Genomic DNA, 12,327 nt, shown 5'->3' with positions numbered 1-12,327 from the left:
TGGTGATGTAGAAGACTGAGGAGGTGGCAGTTTGCTCCCAGAATGCTAAGAAGAAGACCAGACAAGCTGTCCATGGAATGGCAGGGCAGGTACACCCTTTATGTTTCTGCACACATCAAAATAGGTCTGTTACTATGCCAGTCTCCACTGCCTTGGGCAATCTTTACTATGCCAATCTCCACTGCCTTGGGCAATCTGTGCTCAACTTCTCCCCACAAGGATAGGAAAAGTCCTGTTTTGTACGCGTGAGCACTTTTTCATATGTAAACTCTGTATGAACTTCAAACACTGAGATTCTAATAAAAGTTCTTAGGTGGACCATGAAGGTGCTCTTACGTGCACTTAAATGCCAAGGGCCTCCTCATCTAATCTGTTTTTCAGCATCAGTCAAGCAAGGGGACGACCTGGAAGCAGGAAGCCTACACTATATAAACACGACCAGCTCACTCATCTTGGGAGTCTCTTCAGGGTTCTCTTCACAGCAAGCTTGACATCCTTGTTCCTGAGGCTGTAAATGAGAGGATTCAGCAAAGGCAAAACAAAAGTGTAAACTACGGAGAAAAATTTCCTCTGAACCACAGACTCAGCAGAAGATGGTTTGATGTGGGCAAGCAGACCAAATCCATAGATTAGGACAACAGTTATTATATGAGAAATGCAGGTGCTCATGGCTTTAGACAAACCCTTAGTAGATGATAAATGAATTATATTAACAAGAATCAAAATGTAGGAGGATAAGATAATGTGGCCAAATAAAACGACAACTACAGCCACAGAAACAAAACTCACGAGCTCATTGGCATGAGTGTCACCACAGGAGAGCTCAAGGAGGGGGAAAGTGTCACACATATGGTGGTTGATGACGTTGGAATCACAAAAATTGAGGCTTATTATACACCCTGCAACAGTTATTATATGAGAACTGCAGGTGCTCATGGCTTTGGACAAACCCTTAGCGGATGATAAATGAATGATATTAACAAGAATCAAAATGTAGGAGGATAAGATAATGTGGCCAAATAAAACGACAAGTACAGCCACAGAAACAGAACTCACGAGCTCATTGGCATGAGTGTCACCACAGGAGAGCTCAAGGAGGGGGAAAGTGTCACACATATAGTGGTTGATGATGTTGGAATCACAAAAATTGAGCCTTATTATACACCCTAAGTGGACAACGGCAGTAGCAAACCCCATCAAGTGTGAAGCAAACATGAGTACGTGCTGACAGATGGCCACATAGCCATCATAGGCCATGGCTGTCAGCACATAGCACTCAGAATTGACAAAAAGACAGAAGAAAAACAGCTGAGTCATGCATCCTGTGAAGGAGATGGTGTTCTTCTCAGAAACAAAACTCATCAGCATTTAGGGGTTAAAGACACAGGAATAACAAAAATCAATGAAAGACAGATTGAAGATAAAAAAAAATACACTGGTGTATGAAGATGTGAATTTAGACAAATGAGGCTCATTAAACTTAAGTTTCCCATCATAGTGGCTGAGTAGTTCACCAACAGCAGGACAAAGAGAGGCAGCTGGAGCTCAGGTTTGTCTGCTAATCCAATGAGAATGAAGTCAGTCACTGACGAGTCATTCTCCATAGCCATTTGCTTCACTTGTGGCATCTGTGGGAACATCACTGCCAGGTGATATCAGCAAGGAACCCTCTGTCTTCACCCTAGAGGAAGAGCTAGAAATGATGATTGTCTGAAGAAATAACAAGAAGGAAGTCCAAGAGCGGGACTACAATTTCCCTCTCCCCCACCCATGATATATGTGTGGGTGTGTCTGTCTGTCTGTCTGTCCATCTGTCTGTCCTGAGATAATGCTGATAGATATCCCAATATCGCTGAACATTTTCTCCATTCTTTAGCCTTCACTAAGGATTTGGGCTAAAAAGAGAAATAAACAAGTGGTCTGCTCTTGAACCTGTGACTTATATACCTCTACATTTCAAGGGACAGTCTCCAGACAAAATGGATCAGTGCTCACCTTTGTTCTGGAGTCCACTGCTATTGAAGCACAAGCATCCTTCCTTCCTCCTGAATGTCCTAATAAACAAAACTCATCAGCATTTTGGGGTTAAAGACACAGGAATAACAGAAATCAATGAAAGACAGATTGAAGATAAAAAAAATACACTGGTATATGAAGATGTGAATTTAGACAAATGAGGCTCATTAAACTTAATTTTCCCATCATAGTGGCTGTGTAGTTCACCACCAGCAGGACAAAGAGAGGCAGCTGGAGCTCAGGTTGGTCTGCTAATCCAATGAGAATGAACTCAGTCACTGACGAGTCATTCTCCATAGCCATTTGCTTCACTTGTGGCATCTGTGGGAACATCACTGCCAGGTGATATCAGCAAGGAACCCTCTGTCTTCACCCTAGAGGAAGAGCTAGAAATGATGATTGTCTGAAGAAATAACAAGAAGGAAGTCCAAGAGCGGGACTACAATTTCCCTCTCCCCCACCCATGATATATGTGTGTGTGTCTGTCTGTCTGTCCATCTGTCTGTCCTGAGATAATGCTGATAGATATCCCAATATCGCTGAACATTTTCTCCATTCTTTAGCCTTCACTAAGGATTTGGGCTAAAAAGAGAAATAAACAAGTGGTCTGCTCTTGAACCTGTGACTTATATACCTCTACATTTCAAGGGACAGTCTCCAGACAAAATGGATCAGTGCTCACCTTTGTTCTGGAGTCCACTGCTATTGAAGCACAAGCATCCTTCCTTCCTCCTGAATGTCCTAATGAGTCTGAGTTTCTGATGATAAAGGAAGTTACAGCATCAGAATAGATCTATCTCTTACCTACCAAAAGATGTACACTAGAGAATACAACACAATTTCTGGTGAGAATTTCTCCAGGACTTTTCTCTTCATCTACATGAAGGAAAAAACACCTATAAACAAGCCTCTAAAACACCACCTTTTTCAAATAAAAATCTATTTAATGAGTCAGCATAGAATATTATTCGCTCCCACAATTTCATCACAGGTTGCTTGAATCCCTTGATGATAGAAATTTCTGAGCCTGTTTACAATCGGTACTATCAACCTAACATTGGTTCTTTGAGGATTCAAATTCTTACTCAAAACATAACTTCCCTCTAGGAGTACCTAGCACCCTGGGCTGGTCCCTCAGTAATTTTTCTCATTATGTGTTGCACTACTGTAAAAGTCAAAAGGACACAGGTATGATTATTTTACATTTCTAGGAATTTCCTACAATCTTCTGGGATCGAATTAGTAAATATTATACAATAGTTGAAAATTCATCAGAAGAAATTTTGTCATAAAGAAATTAAAGAGCACCCATAAAATGAGGCTCATTAAACTTAAGTTTCCCATCATAGTGGCTGAGTAGTTCACCAACAGCAGGACAAAGAGAGGCAGCTGGAGCTCAGGTTTGTCTGCTAATCCAATGAGAATGAAGTTAAATTCAGACTTTTGAGCTTTCTTACTGTGTAACTGTGAGAAATGACATATTTTTTCTAATCACCATTAATTATAATTCCATATTCCTCTGAAAAGCTGGTAAATGAGGCTCATAAAAGATAACTTGCAGTGTACCTCAGTGATGGAGCTCACCCAATTCTTAACTGCCCAAAACTCACACTTATAGCTATGATGTTGGGGAAAGGAGCCCTCCTACAGAATTGGTGAAAATGTAAACTATTTCAGCCACTATGGTAATTACTGTGGTGGTCCCTCAAGACTTAAAATAGAATTGCTAGAAGATGCAGTTATATTGACCTGGGTATGCACTCAAAGAACCTTAGTCAACATCCATTTGATATACCTGCACGTCCATGTTACCGAAAAAGGATACTTTATAGCTGAGTTATGGAATCAGTGTAGGCTCCCCACAAAGAATGAATGGATAAAGACATATTCTGTAGATCAATAATGGAGGGCTATTCACAACTAATATCTAAAAATTGAAGGAGGTTGGTTGGAACAGGACAGCAAGTGAAGTGAAATGTGCAGAAAGAGACCTCCCTGAGAGTGACAAGCACTCATCAAAGAAGCTTCTTTTTGCACCAGATGGAGACGACTGCAGAGTTGTACATCTGGTCAGGCACAGAGAATACACATCTGGGAGATTTCTGTTACTAGGTGAAACATCAGAGTGTGATGCACACAGAAGGCCACATCTGCCCAAGTTGTGGAGAATAAAATACTGCAGAGTACAGGATGGGACTCCTATATGGAACCTCACCCACTCATGACTCTGGGACCATTGCAGAAGAAAGGACAGAAAGATTGTAATAGCCCAGGCTGGTTCATGATTACAGAGAGGTGGAGCCTTCCAGGCCACTGGAGGCTTGCTCATGTGAATCTGTAGCATCAGATGTGGGAACCATGTCAGCTCAATGAAAAGAGGGCCCAAAGGGGAGGTTAAACATAGGTGGTGGGCCAGAACTAGTTTGAGAACTATTTGAGACTGATTGCCGTTGGGCAAGGGAGAGTATGACTTACATACCACCACAGGATGGGCTGACTAGACTCCAGTGGACACATTTACACTAAAGGACACTTGGGAATAAACACCTGAATGAATAGGACTCAGCATGTATGGCAGAGTGCCTAGGGTTTGGTGGGGGATAGGGGGAGGCATGGATGGGGGAAGGGGTCTGGATTTGAGAGGGAAATGTATAAAATTTTAAAAGCTCAATTAAAAAATTTTAAAAAGAAAGACAGACATCACATCATCATTCCAGAAATCTCACTCCTGCTCCTCTGCCCTTCGTCTTCCAGTCAGGCAGCACCTCCACCATCACCAGGTAAGTTCTCTCCTGATTTATATTATCTTATTCTTGGTTGTTCTTTAAAAGTTATTATAAAATCATACTATTCATGCAAACACATCATATGAAGTTATGTTTGAGTATTAAATAAATTATTTGAGTAAAATGGTCAGAATAAAGAGTAAATATTTTATGTAAGATGATGGAAGGTTATGAATGTTTTATTGTTATATTGGAAAAACAGACAGGAAATAGGTAATAAATGTGCAGAATGGATATGCATGTATATAAACTCTATATATGTATATATAATATAAATCAGTGAATAAATATGTATAAATCATATAAATATGTACAGTTATATCAATTGAACCTGGAAGACTCTATGTGTGATTAGCAAGTCGTTGCCCATTTGGAGGGAACTGATTCATCTGAGACAGGGATAAGGGAGCAGGTACTTTCATTTTTTAAATATTTTATGTGTATGCGTATATTGCCTGGATGTAGTTAAGTGCAGCTGTCTCATGCAATGCCCACAGAGGACAGAAGAGGCTGTCAGATACCCTGGGAGTGAAGTTACAGGCAGTTGTTATCTGCCATGTGGGTGCTGGAAATCGAACCCCAGTCTTTTGTAAGAACAGTCAGTGTTCTTAACCTCTGAGCCATCTCTCCAGCCCCAAGGGAGCAGATACTTTCTCAAATAAATTTTGTAAAACAAACTCATTAAATTTTTAAAGCGACTAACTGTAAACCTGCTATTCCTTTAAAATTTACTTTTTTATTTTAAAACAAATTTTATATCTATGATCTTTTTTTCATCTTCTCCCACATTGTGATACAGTCCACAGTTAGAGGATATTTTCCACATATCTGCCATTGTTTTCTATTTTAACATCTGTAGTGAATGATGATATACATACAATAAAATTTGTTTATTTTCTATTTATAATTCACTGGCTTTTAAATAAATGTATTAAGTTGGAAAATGATTGTAAAAAATCAACTTTAAAACATTCTATCGTTTCTCCAAATTTCCTCATTATCCACATTCTTTCCCAATGATTTTTCTTTCTAATTTTGTGAAAATTTTACTGAGCTTTTGTACATTTCATACAGCAGTTCTCAATCAAATTTACACACCCTCCCCCCACACACCCCTGACAAACCACAGTTTCATACATGCTTACTGAATTTTCATCATTTATATCAATTCCCATCTTTCTCCAACTTTTTGTATATTCCTCTGCTACACCATCTCAATTTTTTACCTATTCTTTAGGAATTATTTTTACATAGTGATTTTTATGTTTAGTATATGAATACATATTGCTTATTCAAAAGTTAAAATGTTTAAACATAATTTTAAAACCACTGAAGCAAAAACGTTATGTACTGAGGTTGTTTCATTCAATATTTTATAAACATACCAAATGTAAAAAGAATAATGACTTACACAGTGAAATAATTGTGTTCTCAATGTTCTTTGAGTACATAATTGTCTAATATTTTGATGATAGGTTAATGCAATCTAACAATATACTACATACTTCATACAGACACAACTGCTTAATAAAATACAAAACTGATATTCAGCCTCAATTCATTTAACTGACAAGGCATTTACATAAAATGCAGTGAGATGAAAATAAGTCACACAAAGAGATTAGGGCTGTAGATATAGCTCAGTTGATAGAGTTGATAGCTAGTATGCTTGATGATCTGGGTTCAATCCCAGAACCACATAAACTCGGTGTGGTTATTCATAACTGTAATTCTAGCATTCAGGATGTAGAAGCAATAGGATGAGGGATTCAAGGTCATTCTCAGCTTCATAGTGCATTTCAGGCCTGGGTTACATGATACTCTCTCTCAAAAACTAACATATATATATATATATATGGAAGATTTCCTTATTGCTTGCTTTTTCCCACACCCTTTAAATATTCCATGCTCTAGTTGATTAAAACACCACTTGCTCTCTATGCTCACCAAACTGGGTACCATTCTCAGCACTTCACAAGAGATCATGAAGTAAGAAAAACAACATTGGATTTCTGTAGGGACATGCATTTTTCTTGTTAGGCATCCAGGTTTATGGAACTTTTTCCTGTTATGTGTATCTTGGCAGAAGGCATCAGGTCTATTCCATGCCCTTTTTCAATAATCTGAAACATTACAAAAGTTCTGTTTTCTTCATAATTCTTTTATTTTTCCCTCAGTTTTTAATAGGATGTTCAATGGGTTTAAAAAAATTGACTGCCTCTGTAGAAAATTCATTTAATTATTCTTTTTTCATGTACAGAACAGGATAAGGAATGTACAACTGAATGTGGCAGATGTACAGGTCCTCAAATTATTTTTTCTTCTAAGGTAGAAAAGAGAGAATTAAAGTTTACACATTGAAAGAAAAAATTCTAATTGGGTAAAATTCATAATATATACTCATATAAAAACGGGAATGAAAATAAAAATAAGCCTAGGTATACACTATACTGTTCAGTTGTAAAACTATATACTGTTTGTTTTTAAAAGAGGTAAGACTGTCTTTTGCAATAGGGAATCCTGGTGTGCAGCAAGAGAATCCAAGTCTTAATGTTACAAGTACTGTTGTGTTTTGGAAGCATAAATATCGTGAAATGCTTTTAAAAGTAATCCCAGAAACATTCCACATGCCAGAGGCAAGTGGGTGACAACTTGAATACAATTTATGTTAGAATATCCCTCCAGTATTGTATTGAAATTAAAAGGACTGAGTTTGAGAAACATCCTCAAATCTCCATCAGAACAGGTCATTAGTTCATTAAGTAAACAATGTCCACAAATTTAACATTCTCTCTTTTTTAAATATTTTATTTATTATTTTTATTTTATGTGTATAAGTATATAGCCTGCAAGTAGCTAAGTATACCCAAGTCCTGCAATGACCACTGAGGACAAAAGAAGTTGTCGGATCCCTGGAACTGGCGTTACGGACAGTTGTAGGCTGCCATGTGGGTGCTGGGATTTGAACCAGGGTCTTCTGCAAGAACAACCAGTGTTCTTAACTGCTGAGCCATCTCTCCAGCCCCTAGACATTCTCTCTTAAAAAAAAAAAAGTGCAAGTAATAAAATTCTTGAAACAGGAAAAAAATCAACAAATTTATCTCAAAAAATCAAGGAAGAAATGAACTTTTCAGAAAACACCAAATTCGATGTATTTCCTTGGGTTAAAAAGTCAACATGTAAGAAAGAAAAATACAGTGAGGTCTCCATGTGGTATGAGAACCAAGACCAGGTTAGAACCTATTTAAGAATGTGTAGAAGAATTCAGTACAGTTACACTTTGAGAAAAAGAAAGATACTACAGTAGCTCACTCTCTTGCCTCCACTATAAAGAAAGATGAGCAGAAGGAAAGATGCAGGATAGCTGGAAAGTGACAAGAAGCAAATGGAGACAATGGCCACACTGATGGGGTTCAGGCACAGGGGAGCCACACACTTCACTCAGTGTTTCAGTTTCTTGAGGGTTCTCTGCACAGCAAGTTTGACGTCCTTGTTCCTGAGGCTGTAAATGAGAGGGTTGACCATGGGTACCACAAGAGTGTAAAACACAGAGAAAAATTTCCGCTGGTCCACTGATTCAGCAGATGATGGTTGGATATGAGTGAGCAGCCCTGACCCGTAGAATAAACTAACAGTTATTATGTGTGATCCACAGGTGCCCATGGCTTTGGACCAACCCTTAGATGATGGCATACGAACAATATTACAAAGGATCAATGCATATGAGGTTAAGATAAAGAGGCTGGATACAATGACTACTGTAGTGACAAGAACAGCACTCACAAGCTCATCGACGTAGGTGTAGGTGCTGCTGCAGGAGAGCTGGATTAGGGGGAAGATGTCACACATGTAGTGGTTGATGATGTTGGAATCACAAAATCTGAGCTTGATTATATACCCCGTGTGAATCATGGCACCAGCAAATCCCATTAAATAACACCCAAACATCAACAAATAACAAATCCTGGAAGACATGATGACTGTATATAGCAAGGGCCGACAGATGGCCACATAGCGATCATAGGCCATGGCTGTCAGCACATAACATTCAGTGTGAACAAAAAAGCAAAAGAAAAACATCTGCGTAATACATGCTGTGAACGAGATGGTGTTCTCTGAAACAAAGCTCATCAGCATTTTGGGTGTAAAGACAAAAGAATAACAGAAATCAATGAAGGACAGATTGAAGATTAAAAAGTACATGGGGGTATGAAGGTGTGAATTCAGACAAATGAGATTCATTAAACTCAAGTTTCCCACCACAGTGGCTGTGTAGTTCACCAAGAACAGGACAAACAGAGGCAGCTGGAGCTCCTGTTGGTCAGTTAATCCCACAAGTAAGAATTCAGTCACAGAAGAGTCATTTTCCATAGCCATTTGCTTCGTGGATGACATCTGTAAGAACAGCAGTAAAAGTTGCACTAACAACAAAACCCTTTTTGATTGATACAGAACTTTAACAGTTAAGGATTGACTGAAGACAAACAGCAAGGTATTTAAAGAACCTGATATCCAATGTTTATTCCTGAGTATTCACCATTCCCTCCTTCTTCATCTACGATGTGTTCCGAAAGAATGCCAATTCAAGTCACAAAATCTCTGAACACCACGTCCTCCCTTCTTTATAGTCTTCACTAAGGATTAGGGCTGAAAAGAGCCCAAAAATAAATGCTGCTTTTCTAATCCCATGATTTACTTAGTTTTGTGTTTGAAAGGAAAATATTGTAGGTAATTCAGTGCTCACCTTACTTACCCTGAGGCTTCAGTGCTCTTAGAAAACACCAGTCCTTTCTCCCACTTGTACTGAGGGATCCAGGTTTCTGATGAAGGAGGTTGTAAATATCAGTGCTGATCTGTCTCTGACTTCCTGCAACAGGTACACTGGTGAATATGACATGATTTGTACTTGAGAATTCCAACAGAGGATTCTCTTCATTTTTACAAAAGAGAAAAGAAATCTCATATGATATCTAAAATATTACCTTACTCAAATTATAATCAGCTGCACGGCTCACCATTCTGAGAAAATTTATTGGAGGAACAGAGAGTTGTTTTCTCTTTATAATTCCCTCCCAGGTTGAATGAGTCCCTTGGGGGAGTAATTAAAGAACGTGTTTTCATGTGCCATAAACAGAGTGTCAGATCATTCAGACTCAAAACTATGTTCAGTTTTTAAATTCCCATCATGAGTAACTGGTTCCCAAGGTAGAATGGGGGTGGATCTCTTTGGAATTCTCCTCATTAAGCACAGAAAACTCTACAGGAGTAAATCCACACTAATGTACTAACTCTCATTTCTAATAATTTCATACAAAGTCCCTGTTGCATCAATAACTATTATGTCATAACATTCTACAGAAGAGTTTTGGTAACCATGAGGTAGAAACAACAGGCATAGGCACTCAAGTCAGTCTAAGTATGAATTAAGACACTGCAGCTTCCTAACTATGAAACTGGTTAGAAATGATAGAACATCTCTGACCCTTGTTTCTTAATACTTTCATCTCCATATGCTTCTGTATATCTAAAAAATCAGGGTAGTAACAGAAGGCTTTGATTGTGGCTCAGTTGTAGACCCATACCTTGTATTTAGAAGGCTATAGATTAAATCCTAGTGCAGTAGTAATAATAATTAATAATAATAATAAATAATGAAACAAAAGACCTACTGAATTGTGTTTTCATTTTAATTATGTGAGATTATATTATGTGTTAGAATTGCATGTGATATATAAAACAATGCTGATCGGTATAATTTCCCTTTTCTGTTATATATCCTTTCAAATACATGAGGACATGTATTCCTGTACTGTGTACTATAGAATATATAGTATCCCTGGACCCTGTCAATAATACCTACTCTACACACACACACACACACACACACACACACACACACACACACCCTAGGTGTAACTAACAGAACTTCACTAGTTATTGTCATATATTCCATGGGTTCTTTTCAGGTTCAGGAAATGATACTCTGGGGCAACAAGATAGCTCACAGGTTGACATACTTGCTTCCAAAGATGAGCACCCGTTTCACTAAATTTTCTCCTGAGAGACCTGCACATGTGCTCTCTGGAATCCCAGAGAGTATTTTTCTAACTAAACCATAACAACGTTCCTCTTAAGTTACAGTTGGGGAATGAGAATATTTATTTGGGCTTGCCAACAAAGTTTAGAGGGTCATTTACAAAGATAAACTCTCATAGGATTTTCCTTTCCCGTATTAGAGACATGCCATCCCCCCCACCCCACCATGGTCCCAGAGCTCCATTCCAAAATGGTGACTACCCCATTTAATGCTATGCTGGAGAGCCACACCCAAATATAAATCCCATGGGTTTCCAACAGCCACATAAAATTAGAGAGACCTCTCTCTCAGCTTTCCTGGCTTATATATCCTTAACCCCTCCCCATCATCCAGGCTCCTTCTGCAGACCATAGGAAGGGGGTCAGACTATACCTTGTCATCATAGTGGTTGAAGAACTTCCAGGTTACAGCACCTGATTTGGATCATCTGCACCCTTATAAAAGTCAGGTGTGAAAGTACATATCTATGTCCCCAGCACTGGAGAAGTGAAGACAGGTAGATCCTAGGAACTTGCTCGCTAGCTAGTCTGACGCAATGACAAACTCCAGGTTCAGTGAGAGACCCTGTCTCACAAAGTAAGATGAAGGGGCTGGAGAGATGGTGCAGAGATTAAGAGCACTGGCTGTCCTGCAGAGGACCCAGGTTCAGTTCCAGAACCTGCTTCTGGCCTCCATAGGCATACATGCAAGCAAAACGTATACCTATAAAATAAAAAAAAAATAATTTTTTAAAGTAAGATGGAAGTAAGGAAGATGGAAGACACTTGATGTTGACCTCGGCTTCAACACACACACACACACACACACACACACACACACACACACACAGGCAAGCATGCCTGAACATGTATGTGCATACACATATACACCACACACACACAACACATTCAAAAGAAAATAATATGATCAAAATGTGTACTTTAAAATGCTGATTGAATTGAACTGAATGTTCTTGAAAAGGTTCAGAAAAAAGTCACTTAAGTAATAATAATGAAAATAATAATAACCCACACAAAACACATCAATAAATACAAAAACACATCATCATAGAAATACATAGAACAAATAGAGGAAACTTCCTTGAATCAATTAGAATGTTTTAGATACTATAAGGAGGTGACTATGTGACTGTACATATTAAACTTTGTACATTTTACTATACATACATTTAATCTTATGAAATAAATTTTAAAATATTTTAAACATATTGTACTTAGTAACATTTAAGGATATAAAAATTTAACAGATCAATATTTCAAAGGCATATTGCTCATTATACCTATGAAGACTTCTTAGGGGACTTCTGAGGCAAGACAATAGACTGGAAACTGCCATCCAGTGACTCCATGAATGAGGAGGGTCAGGATAAGAAAGGAGAGACAGGATTCCAGAGAGATAGAGAGAGAGAGAGAGAGAGAAAGAGAGAGA

General features: G+C 38.4%; 2 pseudogenes; both read right to left on the bottom strand.

Moving 5' to 3' along the window:
* Positions 1–447: 447 nt before the first annotated feature.
* On the bottom strand, positions 448–1,640 carry LOC103749655 (annotated as a pseudogene).
* Positions 1,641–8,127: 6,487 nt separating this feature from the next.
* LOC103749646 lies at positions 8,128–9,203 on the bottom strand (annotated as a pseudogene).
* Positions 9,204–12,327: the final 3,124 nt, after the last annotated feature.

The sequence above is a fragment of the Nannospalax galili genome, unplaced genomic scaffold (genome assembly GCF_000622305.1).
Source record: "Nannospalax galili isolate Female #2095 unplaced genomic scaffold, S.galili_v1.0 scaffold607, whole genome shotgun sequence".
In the NCBI taxonomy this organism is placed as follows: domain Eukaryota; kingdom Metazoa; phylum Chordata; class Mammalia; order Rodentia; family Spalacidae; genus Nannospalax; species Nannospalax galili.
This window is presented reverse-complemented; position numbering and strand designations above follow the sequence as displayed.